Here is an 11,073-nt window from a genome sequence, read left to right on the forward strand (position 1 = left end):
GTTGAATTGTGTCCCCCCAAAATATGTGTCAACTCAGCTAGGCCGTGATTCTCAGTGGTTTGGCAGTTATGTAATAATGTAAGGTGGCTGTTATGTAATGATGTAATCAGCCGTCATCTGATGTAAGGGGCTTGGGGGGAAGGGATGCAACACCTCTAATCAGGTCACAGCTCTGATCTGATGTAAGGGGAATTTCCCTGAGGTGTGGCCTGCATCACTTTTATCTTACAAGAGATAAGAGGAGAGAACTGAGAAGGGAGAGAGAGGACCTACTATTACCAAAAGAGAAAAGCCTGGACCAGAGTGCATTCTTTGGGTCCAAGGTCCTTTGCTAGGAACCTCCTAGAACCAGGAGACACAGAGACAGAAAGCTTTCGCCTAGATTAGGCACTCTGGATTCAGACTTATAAATTTTGAGACAGTATTTCTGTTTGTTAAAGCCATCCAGTTACAGTATTTCTGTTACAGCAGCACTAGATAACTAAGACAGCTATGCAACAAATGACCACCACTTTAGCAGCAAAGATTAACACATACTGATTACTTCACATTTTTTTGTGGGTCTGGAGTCCATGCACAGCTTAGGACCCAAACATGGGTCCTCTGCCTCAGGTCTTTCATAAGGCTGCAATCCAGGTGTTGGCCAGGGCTGTGGTCTCACCTGAAGGATTGACTGTGGGGGAACCCATATCCAAGCCCATGTGGTTGTTGGCAGGATTCAATTCATTTGAGGCTGTTACCCTGAGAGCCTCAGTTCCTTGGTGGCTGTTAGCCAGAGACTGCCCTCAGATCCTTGCCAAATGGGCCTCTCCAACATGATGGCTAGCTTCATCAAAGCATCCAAGCAAAGAAAGCAATAGAAAGTCAGCAAGCAAGATGGGAGTCATAATCTTATGTGTGTGTGTATATGTATATGTATATCTTGTTGTTATATGCCATCAAGTCGGACCTGACTCATAGCGACCCCTCCTTGGGTTTCCGAGGCAGTATCACTGCAGAAGTAGATTGCCTCAATTTCCTTCTGAGGAGTGGCTGGTGGGTTTGAACCACCAGCCTTCTGGTTAGTAGTCAAGTGCCTTAGGCAGTATGCTACCAGAGCTCCCATATATGTATGTGTGTGTATATATATATATATATATTTATATTTATATTTATATGGAGAGAGAGAGAAAGAGAAATTTATCTCAAGGAAATGGCTGACATAGTTGTAGAGGCTGGCAAGTCCCAGGTATGTAGGTCAAACATCAAGCTGGGGCTTCTAACTCATACAGCTGCAGGGGCTGTTGAACCCAAGATTGGCAGGTGATATAGCAGGCTGTTGGCTTTGGAGACAGACAAATCTAAGATCAGCAGATAAAATGGCAGATTGTTGGCTTACAGGCTATGAAGGCAACAATTCCCAGATTGGCAGGCAATATGGCAGCCCACTGGTTCAAGTCCAGGAACCAGAGATGATGATGAGCCAGACGCAGGATCCAGACCCAGCAGAAAGCCAGAGACCTTTCCCAAAGCTTTCCAGTATATACTGGAAATAGACCAAACCCCAAAGGAAACTTCCTTTCAACTGATTGATTGCTCATAGCAGATCTCATTATGGAGATGACTACATTATGTCAGATCTCATCACAGGGAATAACTACATCATAACTGCTAAACCACTTAGAATCATGATCCAGACAAGTTGACACACAACCTTATTGGATGCTGGTTTAGAGCATATACAGCCTCCTGGAGAATGTTGCCTCAACCTGGACAGGTATTGCCACTTAGCTGGTGCCATAATTTTATCTTTAGGAGGCCATTCCATCACTTTATCAAACCAGCTGCTTCAGGATGATGGAGAACATGGTAAGACCAGTGAATTCCATGAGCATAGGCCCATTGCCATACTTCAACTGCTGTGAAGTGAGTCCCTTGATCTGAGGCATTGCTGTGTGGGATACACCGTGATGGTTCATAAGTCCATGAATGGTAGTTTTGGCAGAAGTACTGCATACAAGTAAGGCAAATCCTTACCCAGACTAAGTGTCTTTTCCAGTAAGAACAAAACAGTGCCCTTTCCATGATGGAAGTGGTCTGATATAATCATCCTGCCACCTGCCTCCTGATCACCCCAAGGAATGGTTCCATATCGTAGACTCAGTGTTGGTCCCTGCTGCTGGCAGATTGAGCACTCAGCAGTGGCTATAGCCAAGTCAGACTTGGTGAGTGGAAGTCCAGTTTATTGAGTCTATGCATAACCTCCATCCTTGCCGCTATGGCCACTTTGTTCATAAGCCCATTGGGCAATAACAGGAATGGCTGGGGAAAGAGGATGAATGGTTTCCACAGAATATGTCATGCTATTCACTTGACTGTTAAAATCCTCCTGTGCCTGTTACTCTTTGGTGAGACACAAATATCTTCACTTCTTTGGCCCATTTGGAGAAGTCTATCCACATCCCTCTTCCCCATACCTCTTTGTCACCAACTTTCCAATCATACTCCTTCCAAATCCCTGACCATCCAACCAAATCATTGACCACAGTCCATGAATCAGTATACAATCATGCATTTCCCCATTTCTCCTTCCAAGCAACATGAACAACCAAGGATATTGCTTAAAGTTATGCTCATTGGGAAGATTTCCCTTCACTACTGTCTTTCAGTGAGGTCCCAGAAAGAGTCTGCAGTGCTATTGCTCTCAACTTTTGAGTGAGGCCTGCATATCATGCAGAACCATCTGTAAGCCAGGCATGAGTTTTTCTTCCCCAGTCAACCAATCATAAAGAACTCTTCATGAGGCCATAGGTGCAGACTGGGAGAGAAAAGACAATGCGACTGGAGTGGAGACCACAGGCATTTGGGCCACTTCCTCATGCAACTTACTTGTGTTTTCAGGTCCTGGTTGAGCTTGATCTCTTATATACTACTTCCATTTAACTTTATTACTCTGGGGGTCTGACAGGCCAGTTCATGATGTGACACCCAGTTCACAATGGGCAGCTCAGTCTGCATGGTACATCTTGGCCCATGGTTAGGCTGAACAGCTAATTAAGTCTCTACTAAGTCTTAGTGACAAGCCAAAAACTGTTTCTCAAAAGGAGAGTAGTTATCTGCAGAGGATGTCAGCGCTTTGCTCCAAAATCCTAAGGGTCTGCACTGTGATTCACCAATATGGACCTGCCAAAGACTCCAAACAGTATCTCTATCTGCCATTGTCACTTCAAGCACCATTGGATCAGCTGGGTCATATGGCCCAAGTGGCAGAATGACTTGAAAAGCAGCTTGACCCTGTTGCAGAGCCTTCTCTTGTTCTGGGCCCTACCAAACTAGCAGCTTTTTGAGTCACTTGATAAATAAGCCAGAGTAGCACATACAGATGAGAGCATGTTGCCTCCCAAATCTAAAGAAGCCCATCAGGCATTGTGCTTTCTTTTTTATTTGTGGGAGGGGCCAGATGCAATAACTTACTCTTCACTTTAGTAGAAATATCTCGACACGGGTGGATGGCTTTAACAAACAGGAGTTATTCTCTTACAACTATGGAAGCCAGAAGTCTGAGTTCAAGATGCCAAGCTCTAGGGGCTGGGTAAAAGCCCCTTCACCTTGGGCTTCAGCTCTGCCTCTTGCTCTTGCTGGAAGCTTTCTTCACTCAGTCAGCTGCTGGCTGCTGAGGCTGACAAACCCAAGGTCAACAAATAAAAAGCACAGTCCCAATATTACCAAACCACATGGCAGACCATTGATTCAAGTCTATTAACAATCCCAAAATCAGCAGACAACATGACAGGCTGCTGAACAAAGACTTGGCTACATGCAGGATTCAAGGGTGCCAAAACCTAGAGACCTTCCTCAAAGTTGCTTCTTATATACTGAAAGCAGACCATATCCCTAAAGCAGCCACTCCGCTGCTCCAGTAGATTCCACCATGGAGTTAATTATCAATCTCACTGTGGGAAAGAATTACATCCAGCTGCCTAGCCACTCACAACCAGGCCCAGCCAAGTTGACACACAACCTTAACTACCACAATGCCCCACACCATTGGGCCCTAGAAATTTCATTGCAGAGGAAAGTACCTTAATTTTTGTTGGTTAATTTCCCAGCCTGTAGCATGCAAAGGTCTTACCAATAAGTCTAGAGTCATTGATACTTCTTCTTTACTATCTCAGATCAGCATAATGTCATCAATGTAATGGACCAGTGTGATATTTTATGGAAGGGAAAGGTGATCAAGTTCCCTGCAGATTAAATTATGATATACTGCTAGAGAGTTGTTACACCCCTGAGGAAGGACAGTGAAAGTGTACTACTGGCCTTGCCAGCTGAAGACAAGCTGCTGCTGCTGCTGTTACAATATCAGAACTGAGAAAAAGTCATTGGCCAGATTAATAGCTGCATAGCAGGTACCAGGAGATGTATTAATTTGCTCAAGCAATGAAACAACATCTGGAACAGCAGCTGCAATTGGAATCACCACCTGGCTAAGTTTATGGTAATCTACTTTCATTCTCTAAGATCCATCCATATTTTGCACAGGCCAAATAGGTGAGTTCAATGGGGATGTGGTGGTAATCACCATCCCTGCATCTTTTAAGTCCTTCATGGCAGCACTAATCTCTGCAATCCCTCCAGGAATGCAGTATTGCTTTTGGTTTACTATTTTCCTAGGTAAGAACAGTTCTAAAGGCTTCTACTTGGGTTTTCCTACCATAATAGCCCTATACCACATGTCAGGGATCCAATGTGGTAGTTCTACCAGTTGTTGAGTATGTCTATTCCAATTATGCATTCTGAAACTGGAGAAATCACTACAGGATGAGTTTAGGGACCCACTGGATCCACTGTGAGACAGACCTGAGCTAAGACTTCATCAATAGTTTGACCTCCATACACCCCTATTCAAACCAGTGGGCCACAGTGATGTTTTGAGTCTCCTGAAATTAGTGTCATTCAGAGTCAGTATCCAGTAATCCCTGAAAAGTCTGATTATTTCCTTTTCCCTAGTGAGCAAAAAGGCCATAGATAAAAAGCCATATATCCCTTTGGGGAAAGCTGAGAGAAAAATAAATTTTTGTCAGTCTTTCCCTAAGGGAAAAGTGGAGTCTTTCCTCAAGGGGAGCCAGCCTCCCCTTCATTTAAGGGGTTGTGGGTCTGTAAATTGGCTCACTCCTGGGAATTGGTTGAGAGGCCATGACTTTGTGTTCTGGCAATTTAAGTTAGACTGCTGTTCACTTGAGCTAGAATTATTCTGCTTGTACACATCAAGTAAATATTTAGAGATTTCTCATCTATTTCACTAATAGGGACACCAAGCCTAAGTAACCAAAGCTATAAATCCATATGAGTCAAATTATTATTACTGCTTTGACTCTGCTGTCCATTAGGGTAACCAAATCCACTTTGTCTATATTGATTTAGTTTTGCCACTTGGCCCCTACCACCATGAGGTACAATCAGCCCCATTGTGGTTAGGTGTCTTAATTCAGTTAGGGTTGTTCTGACTGTGAAATCTGGCTTACATAAAATAGCAATCACAGCAGTCTTCAAGGATGCTGGGGGCTCCCTTCATAAATTTGTTTCTCATCATTGTGGTTCAAAAATATGTCCTCTGGTCTCTTCATGTGTGGGTCTATTGATTTAATCTGATAAATCCATTCTAACATGCCAGTTTTCCTAAGCCTTTGGATATCTTCTTCTACATTATGCCAAAGCAGTCCTGGTACTTCAGCTTGATTTAGTGTAGGCCACCGCATAATCCATGCTTCAGTAAAACAACCAAATAAGCTATTAGATCCTTTCTTAACCTCTTGAGCTGAAACATTGAATGAACAATCTGTGCTTGGTGGGTCCAAATCAATAAACTAAGACTGATCCAATGTTATGTTTCTTGCACCATTATCTCACACCCTTAACAGCCATTTACACACATATTCTCCAGGTTTCTGTTTGTACATATTAGAAAAATCAAGCAGTTCTTTTGGAGTGTAGCATACCTCTTCCTGGTACCCCTTCCTGGAACACTTTGTGTGCTTCACCTTTTAGGGTTCACTGGGACTTAAGTATAGTTATAGGTTGTTGTTGTTGTGTTGTTATGTGCCGTCGAGTCAGACCCAACTCATAGCGACCCCTCCTTGGGTTATTGAGGCAGTATCACTATGGAAGTAGATTGCCCAACCTTTCATCCGAAGAGTGGCTCGTGGGTTTGAACCGCCAGCCTTCTGGTTAGTAGTCAAGTGCCTTAGGCACTATGCTACCAGAGCTCCTTAGTTATAGGTTAGAAGCAACAATGGGTGGGTCCTGGGACCATTCAGCAATGTCTTGTAAGGCATCTACCTCAGGCAATGCCCCAGACTCCATCCCAAAATGATATCTCAGACAATGACTTAGCAGGTCCAGCTGGGTTAGTCTCATAAAATGTGGGTAAGAGGGATGTTTCTGCTGGCAGGTGTGATTCAATGGAATTTAGGGGCACAGTGTCCCCAGCTTCCTGATTATCTGCCCATATGTCACCATCCCAAGTTTCAGGGTCCCATTTCTTCCCAATCAATGCCCTCTAAGTTCAGACACCAGTCAAGGTTGGCGATTCAATTTGGCTTTATAATTCAGCCACTCTTATGCTAAGGAAGTTTGGTGGTGCAGTGGTTAAGGGATTCATCTGTGTGGTAGTTAAGGTTATGTGTCAAATTGGCTGGGCCTGGTTTTGAGTGGCTGGGCAGCTGGATGTAGTTATTATTCCCCATGATGAGACTGGTAATCAACTCCATGGTGGAATCTGCTGTGAGCAGCTGAATAGCTGCCTCAGGGATTTGGTCTGCTTCCAGGATTTAAGAAGACATTTTGAGAATTTTTGGCACACTTGGACTCTGCATGTAGTCGAGTCTTCATTTCAGCAGGCTGCCATGTTGTCTACCGATCTTGGGACTGTTTCTGGACTTGAGCTAGTGGCCTGCCATATTGCTTGATAATCTTGGGACTGTGCCATTTTACTTGTCAACCTTGGGTTTGTCAGCCTCAGCAACCAGCAGCTGCCTGAGTTAAGAGATACCTCCAGCTCCAGTGGGCCAGGAGCAAGAGGCAGAGCTGAAACACAAGGCTGAGAGGCCTTCACCCCGCCCCTAGAGCTGGCATTTTGAACTCAGACTTGTAACCTCCTAAACTGGAAAAGAGTAAATCCTTGTTTGTTAAAGCCTACATTTGTGGTATGTCTGTTATAGCAATACTAGGTAACCAACACTCTGTTAACCAAAAGGTCAGTGGCTCAAACTCACCAGCTGCTCCTTGGGAGAAAGGTGAAACCTGCTTCTGTTAAAAGTTGACAGCCTTGTAAACCCTATGGGTCACTATGAGTTGGAATTAACTCGATGGCAGTGGGTTTAGATTTATGATAATGCTCTGGGTTTGATTTTCAGCAATATCAGCCCTATTGCTACAAGAAACAAGGCTTTCTTTCAGGGCACAAATGGAGACATTTTATGAAGCACTTCAGCTGTGACTCTGAAGCCCTGAATGTATATAGGATCAACCAGCTTCCTTACACTTCTCATTTTGACAAAATTGCAGAAAAGTATCAAACGTGTCACCTAGAGCCTCACTTCTCACCAATACTTGATATATTGGTGGTGCTGTTTCATGTAGTAATATTGCCACCTCATGCCATGGATCAGCAGCACCCTCTTTACTAATGGAGGCGGAGTCATCACTGTCTTCAAGACTGATCAAACTTGGGAACTAATTTAGAAAGCTAATTTAGAAAAATTTAGAACCACTCTTAGTAGCAAATATCTTAGGCTGGGTTCTCTGGAGAAGCAAAACCAGTGAAGCTTATACACACAAACACACACACACACACACACACACACTCATATGTATAGAGATTTATCTCAAGAAAATGGCCCACATAGTTGTAGAGGTTGGCAAGTCCCAAGTCTGTGGGTCAAACATCAAGCTGGATGCTTCTCCTGACTCACACAGCTGCAGGGGCGATCCAACTCAAGATTGGCAAGCAATATAACAAGCTGCTGGTTTGGAGACTGATATATCCAAGATCGACAGGTAAAATGGCAGGTTGTTTGTTCATAGGCTGCAAAGGCAACAATCCCAAGATCAGCAGGCAATATGGTAGACCACTGGTTCAAGTCCGGGAACTAGAGATGGTGATGAGCCAGATGCTGGGTCCAGACTCAGCAGAAAGCCAGAGACTTTTCCAAAGCATTTCTGTATATGCTGGAAGCAGGCCACACCCTGAAGGAAACTTTCTTTCAACTGATTGACTGCTCATAGCAGATTTCATCATGGAGGTGACTACATTATATCAGATCTCATCATGAGGAATAACTACATCGTAACTGCTAAGCGACTTAGAATCACGACCCATAAAAGTTGACACACAACCTTAACTATCACATAATCTAATCATGGAAGTGACATCACTTTGACATATTGTGTTGGTTACAAGCAAATCACAGGTCCCACCCACACTCAATGGGAGGGGATTACACAGAGCAGAAGTACCAGGAAGTGGAGATCACTGTGGGTCATCTAGAGTCTGTCAGCCACAGAGGTGTTCCAGTTGAGAAAAAGCAGGAATGCAAGGCAGTGAGGGCTCTGCATTAGGCATGCTCAAACCAGGCTGGACAATCACTGAGCAAGATGATTACAACTGAGAGTCCTGCTTCGGGCAAGATGATATACAGAGCTGTGCTGCATTTATCAAAGCACCCACCTGGACACACAGGGTCATAGCTGTCATTGGAAAGGCTTCTCTTTAGTTCTGTATAACTCTGAAAGGGCATCCTCTATGAATATTTCCCCATTTGCTGCTGCCTGACCTGCAGACTTTGGGTTTATCAGCCCTTATAACCACATGAGTCAGGAGCAGCCTTCAGCCTGCTGTCTGATCTATGGATTTGGGCCTGGCCAACCCCCACAATTGCGTGAGCACTCTCCTTGAAGTAAATCTCTCTGGACATATCTATATTACCGCTAGTTTTGCTTCTCTAGAAAACCCAGACTAAAACACTTCCCCAAACCCCTTCCCTCAACAACAGTTCACAGTCCTCTGATCTCTTATCCTTTGATCTCTTCCCCTATACTTAAAATTCAACATCACAGAAACCCAGAAGAGTAAGTCCTTCAAAGGCAAATCTTCCCTCTAGAATAGTAGGATAGAACTCTTTGGGACAGGTAGAGAAGAAATACTGGGAATATGAGCAGGTTAATAGTTGCCCTGGAACATAAAGTAGTTGTAAGTGTTATGTAAAAACTTATTAGTTAATTTGGAGTGCAGTTTGGAGTTTCTTTTTATTATAATATACACGTAACAGCACATAAAATATTCCATTTCCTACATGTACTCTTCAGTGACACTGATTACATTCTTCAAGTTATGCAACCATTTTTCTTCTCTTTTTCCAAATTATCCCACCACTATTAATATACATTCAATGCATTCAAAGCAAAAGCCCCTCTATCTCCCTTCCTCTTGCCTTCTAGTAACCACTTGTGATAGCTGGAGCTGTGTGTCAACTTGGCTGGACCACAATTCTGTGTGGTTTAAGCAGTTGTGATGTGGTTATTCCCATGATGGGATCAGATTAATATATTTTGAGCAGCTAATCCATTGAAAGGGAGTTTCCCTAGGGGTGTGGCCTGCTTCCAGTATATTTATGGACATCCTGGGAAAAGAGACACTCTTCGGTGGATCGGGATTCTGTTGTGCTGCCTACAACTGTCCATGAGCAAATAATCCACCATTCAGCCTGGAGATTTTGGATTTGTCATTCATTGGAGTCAACAGCTAGTATACTTACTGCCTGCCAACCTTGAGCTCCTCAGCCCCTGCAGCTGTGAGAGTCGGGAAAAGCCTCCAGCTTGACATTTGATCCAAGAACTTTGGACTTGCCAGCTTCTATAAGTGTGTGAGCCATTTTCCTAAGACAAATTTGTCTTTCTCTATATATATATTAACTTTGCTGGTTTTGTTTCTCTAGAGACCCCAGTCTAACACACCACTATTTACCTCTGGCTTCTATATATTTGCTTATTTCATGTAAATGATATTATATGGTATTTGTCCTTTTGTGCCTTAATTATTTCACTCAGTATAATGTCCTCAAAGTTCATCCATGTTGTGGCACATACCAGGACTTCATTTCTCTTTATGACTAAGTAATATTCCATTGTGTGTATATACCACCTTTGGCTTATCCATTCATCAGTTGATGGACATTTTAATTGTTTCTACATTTGGCTATTGGGGTTTCCTAAATAATACACAAATGGACAAGAAATAATTTTACTAGTGCTGTCCATTCCTGGCCCTGCCTACTGATTGCACCTTCCTTCTGACACTGCCCTGCCTATGACTGCAATCAAATTCTGCACAATGTGACCTTAGGGTACAGAATGTCAGAAGGAAGGGGAGGAAGACATATTACCCATTGGTTATTCTCCCCATCCAGATCCACTCTAGTTTCTTGTGACACCAGCACCTTGTGATTTTCATTTGGGAAATTTACTCTTCTCCCAATGCCATACAACCTGATTTGGATAGGGTGTAACTGTCCCCCCCCCCCCGCTTCCTCTCCAAGATTGGGTTCCACTGGGTTGAAGCTGATCTGCAATTGGTTCAAGGAAGGACATAACTAATCAGAGTCAATGAAAAGTGAAGGACACTTACTCAGGCTTCTGGAAGGACTGCATATTCTGTCTTTGCTGGATGGTATGTGATGATGAACTTGCTGGAAATACCACACAAAGCCTGTAAATGGAGCCAACCTGGAGGAAAGGGACATTTTAAGCTCTGAATCAAGCTTTGAAAGTTATCGTTATCTTCAACCTTAGACTCTTCAGTTATGTAGGACTCCTTAACTATTTTTTTTTTTTTTTTACATCATTAGTCTCTAACCTCGTCAACTAATAATTATGTATGTCCTTGTTTGTTGCTGTTATTGTTAAGTGCTGTCAAGTTATCTTCGACTCATGGAAACCCCGAGTGACAGAGTAAAACTGCCCCATGAGGTTTTCTAGGCTGTAATCTTTATGGGAGCAAATCACTAGGTCTTACTATGTAGCCACTGGGTGGGTTTG

The sequence above is a fragment of the Orycteropus afer genome, unplaced genomic scaffold (genome assembly GCF_000298275.1).
Source record: "Orycteropus afer afer isolate SDZICR_OR568_19922 unplaced genomic scaffold, OryAfe1.0 scaffold00294, whole genome shotgun sequence".
Classification (NCBI taxonomy): domain Eukaryota; kingdom Metazoa; phylum Chordata; class Mammalia; order Tubulidentata; family Orycteropodidae; genus Orycteropus; species Orycteropus afer.